We start from the raw sequence: 13,552 nt of genomic DNA, 5'->3' as shown, positions 1-13,552 counted from the left end.
GCCCCTCGCGCCGCCTCTTGACCTACCCTTCCGCCTACTTAAAGCCTCCGTGACGAAACCCCCAGTACCGAGAGCCACGATACGGAAAACCTTCCAGAGACGCCGCCAACGCCGATCCCATCTCGGGGGATCCAGGAGATCGCCTCCGGCACCCTGCCGGAGAGGGGAATCATCTCCCGGAGGACTCTACGCCGCCATGGTCGCCTCCGGTGTGATGTGTCAGTAGTCTACCCCTGGACTATGGGTCCATAGCAGTAGCTAGATGGTTGTCTTCTCCCCATTGTGCTATCATTGTCGGATCTTGTGAGCTGCCTAACATGATCAAGATCATCTATCTGTAATTCTATATGTTGCGTTTGTTGGGATCCGATGAATAGAGAATACTTGTTATGTTGATTATCAAAGTTATATCTATGTGTTGTTTATGATCTTGCATGCTTTCCGTTACTAGTAGATGCTCTGGCCAAGTAGATGCTTGTAACTCCAAGAGGGAGTATTTATGCTCGATAGTGGGTTCATGCCTGCATTGACACAGGGACGGTGACAGAAAGTTCTAAGGTTGTGTTGTGCTTGTTGCCACTAGGGATAAAACATTGATGCTATGTCTAAGGATGTAGTTGTTGATTACATTACGCACCATACTTAATGCAATTGTCTGTTGCTTTGCAACTTAATACTGGAAGGGGTTCGGATGATAACCTGAAGGTGGACTTTTTAGGCATAGATGCAGTTGGATGGCGGTCTATGTACTTTGTCGTAATGCCCAATTAAATCTCACTATACTCATCATGATATGTATGTGCATGGTCATGCCCTCTTTATTTGTCAATTGCCCAACTGTAATTTGTTCACCCAACATGCTATTTGTCTTATGGGAGAGACACCTCTAGTGAACTGTGGACCCCGGTCCAATTCTCTTTACTGAAATTCAATCTACTGCAATACTTGTTCTACTGTTTTCTGCAAACAATCATCTTCCACACAATACGGTTAATCCTTTGTTACAGCAAGCCGGTGAGATTGACAACCTCACTGTTTCGTTGGGACAAAGTACTTTGGTTGTGTTGTGCAGGTTCCACGTTGGCGCCGGAATCCCTGGTGTTGCGCCGCACTACATCCCGCCGCCATCAACCTTCAACGTGCTTCTTGGCTCCTCCTGGTTCGATAAACCTTGGTTTCTTTCTGAGGGAAAACTTGCTGCTGTGCGCATCATACCTTCCTCTTGGGGTTCCCAACGAACGTGTGAGTTACACGCCATCAATACCCATTTGATTTTCAGGTCAAAACCTCAAAAGTTAACATAATTAGATGGTGAACCCTCCCAAACTTCAAATACAGAGATAGATAGATTGTTTTGTTTATCATTTTTTTACCGTGAATAGTAATGGCTACAAGAAATCGGTGATGGTTTATCATTTTTTGCGTGAAAAGTATTGGCTACAAGAAATCGGTGATGGTTTATCATTTTTTGGGTGGAAAGTAATGGCTACAACAAATCGGTGTTGGTTTATTATTTTTTGCATGAAAAGTAATGCCTAAAAGAGTTGGGCTTAGCGCGTGAAAAGTAATATAGAAAAACGCCCTTTAGCATACTTAGAGCGTGGAAGCTAACCGCCGACAGAGAGAGAGGGGTTATCCTGCCTGTTAGATCATATGATCAACGGACATGGGCTAGACCAATCAGGGCAATGTTGCACGTCTGCGAGAATTTGTGAAGGGAGAGGGAAAAACTGACTAGTATCAAGAAACCAAGGGCACCTGAGTAGTAAACAGACTAAGGGATTCAAATATGAGATTTAAAAAATGGAATTTGTACAATGAAACCCATCTTGGCCTACCTCAAACTATTTGCAATACAAATATACATGAGTGTGAGAATTGTGGCCTCATTTAGACAAAGTATGTTTTGGGGAAAGCTGTTTTGGGAAGGGCTTATTGTGGAAAACCATGCACCTTCATAACTACTAGGTGATTTGAGAAGTGGCAATTTATGGTAAAACTTGATTTATCTATGCTTTATCTATGATTTGAGAAGTGGCAATTTATGGTAAAGTCTCCATGAGTAAGTGCCACTTTTTTCGGAATTTTTTGCACATTAAATGACTCATTGAACTAGTTAATTCCATTTGTTGACTCTCTGTTGACCAGCCACTAGAGGGTAAAACTGAGCATATTGCACTAGCCAGTATTAGCACTCATGGGGAAAACTGAGCACACAAAAAATGCTAGTATAAGACTCGAGGGTATACCTGAGTATATCTAAATTTCTAGGGTTAGACTCAAGGACACGTGTTGCGGTGCAGAAATGGAAGATGTGCAATTTTTGACGCGTAGACGCGGGTCGCGGTGCATAAGTCGAAGACGTGCAATCGTTGACGCGTGTCGCGTTGCAGAAGTCCAAGACGTGCAGACGTGCAACGGTGGACGCGTAGGACGCGGGTCGCATTAACCACCCCTCCCCTTTATAGACGCCTCCTCGCACTATCTCTGTCACTCTCACTCGCTCACGCAACGCCGCCTCTCTCATGTCCCATCATCTTCTCCAAAGCAAAAAACCCTCTCCCTCTCCCTCTCTTCTGCCAGCGAGATGGACAAGGAGACTGCCAATCCCATCGTCCACGATGCCGTCGGCTCCAAGCGCGCCGCCTCCCTCTTCGACGCCGTCCCCTCAATGGCCGTCGCCGCCGGTGCATCGGAGGCTGCCGCCGGTGGCAGTCAGATCCCCGCGGGATGGGACCCCTATGAGGAGGTGTCGTACGAGGCGCCCCCGAACCCCTACAACACCTTCATGGATGACCCATGGAACGAGGTAACTACGGTTTGCTCCCTTTTTTGTTCCCCATTACTTTTCGAACCCTATTTTTGCTGGTGTAGATGAATCTGTAGATGGCTGAGTATTGGGTTAATATTTGCGCCGATTTTATTCCATTTTGTTTTGATCCCTTCTTGATTTCGTTTAAGATTTGGGGTTCGGCCATTTGGTTAATTTATGCAACTAATAATGGGATCTTAATCGGTTAATTTATGCAAGTAGTCATGGGATCTCAAGCAGTTATTTTCAGATCTGGAATCTATTTCTTTGCCTATGATGAATCGTTGGGCACAATTTTTTACAGGGAGGGTTCAGCTTGCTGTGTACAAATATGTTGTGCATGAGCTTTGGTTCGCTAACCCCTTCCCTGTAGATATATAATCGTGTCCACTCTAACTGAAGCTTCCTCTGTTTTTCCTAACTTTGTGATCATGCTCGTTAGTCATCGTTGCAACTCATTCACTCATAGTTTCCATTTGATATGGATCAGCTGTCTGGCAGCGACGTCAGCAGCAACGACGAGCACCATGACACCAAGGCTCGGTAGGTGCTGCGGAGGCTACAGGTCGGCCAGTACGTCACCTACTTCGCCAAGGGTGTCTACATATGCCCCTTATGCACTAGCAGACTCGGCGGTACCGACTTCAACTGCCTCCTCACGCATGCCGAGAACATCGGCAACACCTTCCCCAAGGTCGGCACGATGGTGAACCCCTACTCCTTTCGCGCCAAGCACAAGGCGCTCGGCATGCACCTCCGTAGCTTCCAGCGGGTGGAGATCGCCGCCGGCCGCATGCCTCCGCTCAAGCCCTAGGTGCCCAAGTGGAGCAACAAATGGAGGCATAGCCAGATGGGGTAGGCGGAGTCCTGGACGTGTGCTACTGCTGCATCCTCCATTTGGTTGTTTGCTAGGGATCCCTTGTTGTTATGTTGTTAGTATGATGGTGCTGTGAAGAACCTCGAACTTGTTACTATGTTGGCTGATGTATGCATCTTATTATCTAGGGAGGGATTGATACGTTGTATCGATAATTTCTTATGTTCCATGCTACTTTATTGATAATACCTACATGTTTTATACATACTTTATGTCATATTTATGCATTTTCGGCACTAACCTATTAACAAGATGCCGAAGAGCCAGTTGCTGTTTTCTGCTATTTTTGGTTTCAGAAATCCTAGTAAGGAAATATTCTCGGAATTGGACGAAATCAATGCCCAGGATCTTATTTTTCCACGAAGCTTCCAGAACACCGGGGGAGATACGACGTGGGGCGACGAGGCGGCCAGACGCTAGGGCGGCGCGGCCCAGGCACAGGCCCTGGCTGCGCCGGCCTAGTGTGTGGGCCCCTCGCGTCGCCCCTAAACCTACCTCTCCGACTATAAGAAGCCTTCGTCGATAATAACTCCAGTACTGAGAGCCACGATACGGAAAACCTTCCAGAGACGCCGCCGCCGCCAATCCCATCTCGGGGGATTCAGGAGATCACCTCCGGCACCCTGCCGGAGAGGGGAATCATCTCCCGGAGGACTCTTCACCGCCATGGTCGCCTCCGGAGTGATGAGTGAGTAGTTCACCCCTGGACTATGGGTCCATAGCAGTAGCTAGATGGTTGTCTTCTCCTAATTGTGCTATCATTGTTGGATCTTGTGAGCTGCCTAACATGATCAAGATCATCTATCTGTAATACTATATGTTGTGTTTGTTGGGATCCGATGAATAGAGAATACTATGCTATGTTGATTATCAATCTATTATCTATGTGTTGTTTATGATCTTGCATGCTCTCCGTTACTAGTAGAGGCTCTGACCAAGTTTTTGCTTGTAACTCCAAGAGGGAGTATTTATGCTCGATAGTGGGTTCATGCCTCCATTAAATCTGGGACAGTGACAGAAAGTTCTAAGGTTGTGGATGTGTTGTTGCCACTAGGGATAAAACATCGATGCTATGTCTAAGGATGTAGTTGTTGATTATATTATGCACCATACTTAATGCAATTGTCTGTTGTTTGCAACTTAATACTAGAAGGGGTTCGGATGATAACCTGAAGGTGGACTTTTTAGGCATAGATGCATGCTGGATAGCGGTCTATGTACTTTGTTGTAATGCCCAATTAAATCTCACAATATTCATCATATCATGTATGTGCATGGTCATGCCCTCTTTATTTGTCAATTGCCCAACTGTAATTTGTCACCCAACATGCTTTTTCTTATCGGAGAGACGCCTCTAGTGAACTGTGGACCCCGGTCCATTCTTTTAATCGAATACAATCTACTGCAATACTTGTTCTACTGTTTTCTGCAAACAATCATCATCCACACCATACATCTAATCCTTTGTTACAGCAAGCCGGTGAGATTGACAACCTCATTGTCACGTTGGGGCAAAGTAATTTGGTTGTGTTGTGCAGGTTCCACATTGGCGCCGGAATCCCTGGTGTTGCGCCGCACTACACTCCTCCGCCATCAACCTTCAACGTGCTTCTTGGCTCCTACTGGTTCGACAAACCTTGGTTTCTTACTGAGGAAAAACTTGCCGCTGTACGCATCACACCTTCCTCTTGGGGTTCCCAACGGACGCGTGCTGTACGCGTATCAAGCTCTTTTTCTGGCGCCGTTGCCGGGGACGTGAAGGAAATTTACACCACAGAGATTTCTAACTCCCACGTCAACTACACGCCAGCAGCTCTTTTTCTGGCACCGTTGCCGGGGAGATCAAGACACGCTGCAAGGGGAGTCTCCACCTCCAATCTCTTTACTTTGTTTTTGTCTTGCTTCATTTTATTTACTACTTTGTTTGCTTCACTAAATCAAAACACAAAAAAAATTAGTTGCTAGCTTTACTTTACTTGCTATCTTATTTGCTATATTAAAAAACACAAAAAAATTAGTTACTTGCATTTACTTTACTTATTTCATCATGTTTCCTCCTAATTTTACTTTAAAAGATGTACCGGTAGGACAAGGGTCTATAATTGGAAGAGATAATATAGAAGAATTTTTCACCCATGTTAGTATGCATGAAGATCTTAAAGATATAACCCTGGCAAAAGCTGTCCCTACTTATGAAGATGCCTCTGTTTGTTTGGTACGCATGATGGAAGTTAGATTTATTAGTCTCAACCCCATGATACAACACATGTTTCTTACACTTTCTGATATGGATAGGGGAGAGAAGAGAGATTTTGTTTTAAAAGTCCTAGTGCGAGAATTTGAGGATATAGCCAAAGAAGTTAGAAAAGTTTTTATTAAGCATAAGAGGCTTGGTATGTTCACCGATTTTAAAAGAACACTTGAAAAGATGGACATGGATAGAATTAAGTACACTAATAATGTTAATGATGGTGGGGAGATTAAAGCATCAATACCTTGTAAGCTCCTAGCAATGCATGAAGCTCTAGATGATAATTATGCTTGGCTTATTCCTGAAAATTTGTTTGATGAGAGTAGAAAGCCCAAGACTAATGAAAATGGAGCCTCTGAAACTTATGTATCCAAAATACAATGCATGGTTGAGAAAACTCCAAACCCCGCTGTAGATGCATCATCTCTTGATAATACTTGATATACACTTTCTGCGCCTAGCTGAAAGGCGTTAAAGAAAAGCGCTTATGGGAGACAACCCATGATTTTACTACAGTACTTTTATTTTATATTTGAGTCTTGGAAGTTGTTACTACTGTAGCAACCTCTCCTTATCTTAGTTTTGTTGCATTGTTGTGCCAAGTAAAGTCTTTGATAGTAAGGTTCATACTAGATTTGGATTATTGCACAGAAACAGATTTCTTTGCTGTCACGAATCTGGGCATAATTCTCTGTAGGTAACTCAGAAAATTATGCCAATTTACGTGAGTGATCCTCAGATATGTACGCAACTTTCATTCAATTTGAGCATTTTCATTTGAGCAAGTCTGGTGCTTCTTAGAAATTCGTCTTTACAGACTGTTCTGTTTTTGACAGATTCTGCCTTTTATTTCGGATTGCCTGTTTTGCTATGCTTGATGGATTTTTCTATTCCATTAACTTTCAGTAGCTTTGTGCAATATCCAGAAGTGTTAAGAATGATTATTTCACCTCTGAACATGTGAATTTTGATTGTGCACTAACCCTCTAATGAGTTGTTTTGAGTTTGGTGTGGAGGAAGTTTTCAAGGATCAAGAGAGGGAGACGATACAATATGATCAAGGAGAGTGAAAGCTCTAAGCTTGGGGATGCCCCGGTGGTTCACCCCTGCATATTTCAAGAAGACTCAAGCGTCTAAGCTTGGGGATGCCCAAGGCATCCCCTTCTTCATCGACAACATTATCAGGTTCCTCTAGTGAAACTATATTTTTATTTCATCACATCTTATGCACTTTGCTTGGAGCATCGGTTTGTTTTTGTTTTTGTTTTGTTTGAATAAAATGGATCCTAGCATTCATTGTGTGGGAGAGAGACACGCTCCGCTGTTGCATATGGACAAATATGTCCTTAGGTTTTACTCATAATGTTCATGGCAAAGGTTGAAACTGCTTCGTTAGTTGTTGTATGGTTGGAAACGGGAAATGTTGCATGTGGTAGTGTATAATAAAATACTTGTAGAACATTGAGCTTTGATAACTTGATTCTTTGCAAATGTTTTGAGGTATTTATATGGTAAGGCTTGCTGGATAAATAAGTTAAAATTAATAGTGGATTGTTGTCTTTAAGCTTGTGCCGTACTACAAACTCTATTTAAATAGTTGAAGGTGTAGTTGGACTTGATAGCTTTCCATGTCTGAGAGTTCATCTTAATAACTAAGTTGTGCTGAAGGTCGAGGGAGCTAGCGGGGTACTTGTGCCACCGTGAACGGCCCTCCTTGGAGTAAATTTTAATCATGCTCTTAATGATGAACCTGCTAGTTGTTTGCAATAAGCTTGTGAGTTCTTTTTGACTAATGTTAAGCTACGGTTTTTGGCACTTCCACCATCCAAATTTGCTAGCCTCTTCAGTACTGTGCATTGCCTTTTGCTCACATTGAGAACTGTGCATACTTCGCCAGTACATCCAAACCCGTAGGAGGACTTTCTCTTGTTCTCCTACACATAAGCCCATACATCTCCTCAAAACAGCCACCATACCTACCTACCACAGCATTTTCATAACTGTTCCGAGATATATTGTCATGCAACTTCCACTTTACATTACATGCCATGTTGTCATTTATTATTTATATATTGCTTTGCATGATCATATACAGCTGATGTGTGGTTTACCCATGTTACGCTAGATCATTGCACATCCTGCTACACTGGCAGAGGCATACAATTCTATACATCATGTTTCATTCATTATGAGTTATTTGTACTAGAAAGTGTGTTGTCATATTAGGATGTTTCCCCTAAAAATGAAAAGAGCCATGGAGGCCATCAAAAAGAGAAAAAAGAAAAGAAAGAAAAAAAATAGAAAGAAAAGAAAAAAAAATAGAAGGAAAAAAAGAGAATAAAGAAAAAGGGGGCAGCATTACTATCTTTTATCCACACTTGTGCTCATGTTTTAGCACCCACATTATTCATAGTCATCATTTGTGCTCATGTTTAGCACCTACACTTCATATGAGAGAGTTTTCATGTTTTACTAGTATAACTATGTGGGGAATTTACACTATAGAACTTGGGTTGTATATTCCAATGATGAGCCTCCTCAAAAGTGCTCTAGGTCTTCGTGAGCAACCAAGTTGGATGCACCCCCACTAGTTCCATTGGAGAGCTTTCATACACATATAGCTCTATGTGCATCCGTTGCATGGCAATCACTACTCCTTGCATAGCTTCGATCATAAGGCTTCCTCTTGTCTAATGGTCATTTACAGCTTTGCAAGCATTTCTTCCATTTGGCCTTCCAAACCCCCATTAACGTTCTTTATGCCATAACATCCTGGTGCTAATACCAAATGCTTGCGCTCACCGGTTGAGTAGACTTCGAAACAGTTGATTCATGATGTTCATGTTTATGTTTACTTGACTGAATCCTTCTTATGTTGTGAAAATTTACTTGATGCTTGGAATGAAGGATAGAACTTCTACGCTGAATACTTAACACATCCTTAATGAACTTTGTACGGTTTCATGTCTTTAAAGCAATAGTTCATGAAAACTTCTAGCTTGTTTAACTCTTGCATTATCATCTCTTATATCAATATAGATAATTGCTTTCAATGATTTGATCTCAGCTCATGTGCTTACAATAGTATCATCAAGATTATGATGGCATGTCACTCCAGAAATTATCTTTGTTATCGTTTACCTACTCGGGATGAGCAGGAACTAAGCTTGGGGATGCTGATACGTCTCCAACGTATCGATAATTTCTTATGTTCCATGCTACTTTATTGATAATACCTACATGTTTTATACATACTTTATGTCATATTTATGCATTTTCCGGCACTAACCTATTAACAAGATGCCGAAGAGCCAGTTGATGTTTTCTGCTATTTTTGGTTTCAGAAATTCTAGTAAGGAAATATTCTCGGAATTGGACGAAATCAACGCCCAGGATCTTACTTTTCCACGAAGCTTCCAGAACACCGGGGGAGATACGAAGTGGGGCGACGAGGCGGCCAGACGCTAGGGCGGCGTGGCACAGGCCCTGGCCGCGCCGGCCTAGTGTGTGGGCCCCTCGCGTCGCCCCTAAACCTACCTCTCCGACTATAAGAAGCCTTCGTCGATAATAACTCCAGTACCGAGAGTCACGATACGGAAAACCTTCCAGAGACGCCGCCGCCGCCAATCCCATCTCGGGGGATTCAGGAGATCACCTCCGGCACCCTGCCGGAGAGGGGAATCATCTCCCGGAGGACTCTTCACCACCATGGTCGCCTCCGGAGTGATGAGTGAGTAGTTCACCCCTGGACTATGGGTCCATAGCAGTAGCTAGATGGTCGTCTTCTCCTAATTGTGCTATCATTGTTGGATCATGTGAGCTGCCTAACATGATCAAGATCATCTATCTGTAATACTATATGTTGTGTTTGTCGGGATCCGATGAATAGAGAATACTATGCTATGTTGATTATCAATCTATTATCTATGTGTTGTTTATGATCTTGCATGCTCTCCGTTACTAGTAGAGGCTCTGGCCAAGTTTTTGCTTGTAACTCCAAGAGGGAGTATTTATGCTCGATAGTGGGTTCATGCCTCCATTAAATCCGGGACAGTGACAGAAAGTTCTAAGGTTGTGGATGTGCTGTTGCCACTAGGGATAAAACATCGATGCTATGTCTAAGGATGTAGTTGTTGATTATATTACGCACCATACTAAATGCAATTGTCTGTTGTTTGCAACTTAATACTGGAAGGGGTTCGGATGATAACCTGAAGGTGGACTTTTTAGGCATAGATGCATGCTGGATAGCGGTCTATGTACTTTGTCGTAATGCCCAATTAAATCTCACAATATTCATCATATCATGTGTGTGCATGGTCATGCCCTCTTTATTTGTCAATTGCCCAACTGTAATTTGTTTACCCAACATGCTTTTTCTTATCGGAGAGACGCCTCTAGTGAACTGTGGACCCCGGTCCATTCTTTTAATCGAATACAATCTACTGCAATACTTGTTCTACTGTTTTCTGCAAACAATCATCATCCACACCATACATCTAATCCTTTGTTACAGCAAGCCGGTGAGATTGACAACCTCACTGTCACGTTGGGGCAAAGTAATTTGGTTGTGTTGTGCAGGTTCCACGTTGGCGCCGGAATCCCTGGTGTTGCGCCGCACTACACTCCTCCACCATCAACCTTCAACGTGCTTCTTGGCTCCTACTGGTTCGATAAACCTTGGTTTCTTACGGAGGGAAAACTTGCCGCTGTACGCATCACACCTTCCTCTTGGGGTTCCCAACGGACGCGTGCTGTACGCGTATCAAGCTCTTTTTCTGGCGCCGTTGCCGGGGACGTGAAGGAAATTTACACCACAGAGATTTCTAACTCCCACGTCAACTACACGCCAGCAGGGATCCCTATTATCTACCCTATTATCTATCCCTATTCTACTATATGAGTGTGTGAATTTATAGTACATTACCCTGGAGATTTTCTTCTAGATTTAACTACATACATATGGACCAGAGAGAGTGCTAGATTTGCTACCATATTGGGCAAACAACGAGGTCCAAAAGGCACAAATAATTGAAGAAAGACAGAAATGCAAGCTTCTCTAGATTTGATACTAATTAGGTGAAAAAAGACAAAGAGAAAGAGGGGGAAAAGGTACTCTTAAAAATGCCAATTTGGGCTGAGAGAGATAGAACCCAACTCCTGCTCACGTGCAACCAAACGCTGTCTCGTCCTGTCCCACGCGGTCCCTTTCTACCAGCCCCACGCGACGCGGCCCCACATGACGCGGCCCAACATGTCAGCACGGAACGATCAACTAAACGGGAATCCTGCCATCTGAGCTCCTTCTGCGGGTTTCAAACAAGGGCTTGGGGAAAACTGAGGAAAAACTAAGGAGCTGGGGAAAACTGAGTACAACTAAGGACCCGAGGGCACGAAAATATAAATCCCAAGCAATTAATGCTATATATGGACAAACTAGAGAGGAAGAACAAATGAGGATATAAACAAATGACTCCATGATCTATATCCCAAGAGTTCCCCTCACTTAGAGGAGGATTCCGTTTCCGATGAACTTTGGCTTGTTGAAAAGCGAGCAACAGAGAAACACAAGATGCAACAAGAATAAGGATGCAAGGTATGCAAAGTATTGATCTCCCTAAGACGATGCAATCAAATTACCCAACTAAAAGCCCCTCTTGATATTGCAGCTACCTATCCTATAACCCGGTCTCCCAAAAATCACCTTGAGGCCGGTAAAAGGAAAACCTAACAAGGCTGTAACTTTGCCTTGCGCACCCCACTTGAGCTTGATTACACCGCTTCAAGCTCCACCTAAGCCGGAATGCCCACTTAAACATTGTTGCTTCTAGAAGACTCATGATTGCTCCCCCATACACTTTTATGGAAAAAATACCTTGAAGCACATCTTCACAAGTCCATTATCACCGAATGGACAACAAACTTCAAGCATAAGTTCTCAAGATACTATTAGTCTTGATCAACATTGTATCTCCTCATGCTCTATCATAATATCTTGAGATATACAGAGAACTCTTCGTTTGATTGCATGCTCTAAACCTTAGTCAACCATAGCTCAACTCATGAGACTACCATGACACAATCTTAGAGCCATACCTTGAATTCTTCTCTTGAAACCAAACTCTCAAGATCTCAATCATATATTACTCTTCTCTTCAAATTGATCTTGATGCCAATACTAAAAGTATATCTTTATCTTCATGGCATCCACACTTGAATCCAATACATGGACTACAATAAGTACCTATTGAATATTCCTTCATATGAACTCAATGAAAACATTAGTCCATAAGGATTGTCATTAATTACCAAAAACACACTTAGGGTCAATGTACCCTTACATGTTTACTATTCTTTTTCAATTGGTTCACTAAGTAAGTAGTAGATGGCCTTTGAACAAAATGAGTGTATATGCATCTAGGATTTGTAGGGTTTAGTAGAGAATGAACACATAAAGTGAATTACTACATAGGGTGGATACTACGGTTGATCACAATGATGTGATACAAAATAATGGTGATGAGACATTGAGAATAAAAACTAGGTTTACATTTAGTTGGTACTAATTATCATTTAGGGTTTATTAGCATGCACACATTAAATGAATAATTTTACTTGCATTTGGGACTTGTAAAGTTCTAGTAGAACATGGGCTTGCATCAATTTACTTGTTAATGATATTAGGGGTGGTTGTTGATAACCTCCCAAGTGCAGGGGATCATCGTAGTACAATTCAACAAGCATTTGAGTGTCGAACCCACGAGGAGCTGAAGGTAAACTATCTATTCTCTAAAGCCTATAACCCACTTATATGGCCTTCTATGCAAAGCTAGGATCTATAGTGTGTGTGTGTGTGTGTGTGTGTGTGTGTGTGTGAAGATGTTTCTACTATAGAACCATGAGTGCTGAAATTAAAATGCAATAATTAAAACTAATGCAAGATAAGAAAAGTGATATGAAGTAGAGTAAGGTAAAGTAAATCAAGGGAGTAAGTGTCTTGGAAAATTTCTGTTTCATTTGTGTGGTTGTCACAATTAGTGAAGCTTAGTATAGTCTTTTTAGTGTTTTCTTCTAGAGAGGAGCCATAAATAGGTGCATCCATTGATATGAGCAATTGCACCACTAGTGATTGATCCCAAGGCCGGTTAAGAACACACAAGGGAATTATTAAGATATAAACTCCAACCACCACTGTAATTTTAAAGGTCCCATAGTTATGCCCCCGTTGATAAACCATGAATTAATATAACATGAATCTAAGAATTGGGACATGGTTTCGGTCAAGCTCCAGTTGTCCCTCCTCCTATACTCAACGGTGTCAACCTCATGCATTCCCCAACATATGTGTGCACTCATATATTAGTACAAGTGATCACCATAGAAGATAACAAATACTTATATGGAACATCACAAATTATCTCACAATTGCCACGAACAAGTCACTACTCAAACAAAGACATGGAGACACAAAATACCATTGGAAAGTGATAGATTGCAGATGGCTCCCAAGTGCAGGAGATCAATTGTAATACTTTTAAAATAGAAAGGTTGTCGAACCCACGAGGAGCTGAATGTATCGGTTAGCAGAAATAACAAGAAAGCAACAATAGTA

Source organism: Lolium perenne, chromosome 2, assembly GCF_019359855.2.
Source record: "Lolium perenne isolate Kyuss_39 chromosome 2, Kyuss_2.0, whole genome shotgun sequence".
Classification (NCBI taxonomy): Eukaryota; Viridiplantae; Streptophyta; class Magnoliopsida; order Poales; family Poaceae; genus Lolium; species Lolium perenne.
Note: the sequence above shows the minus strand (reverse complement) of the source record.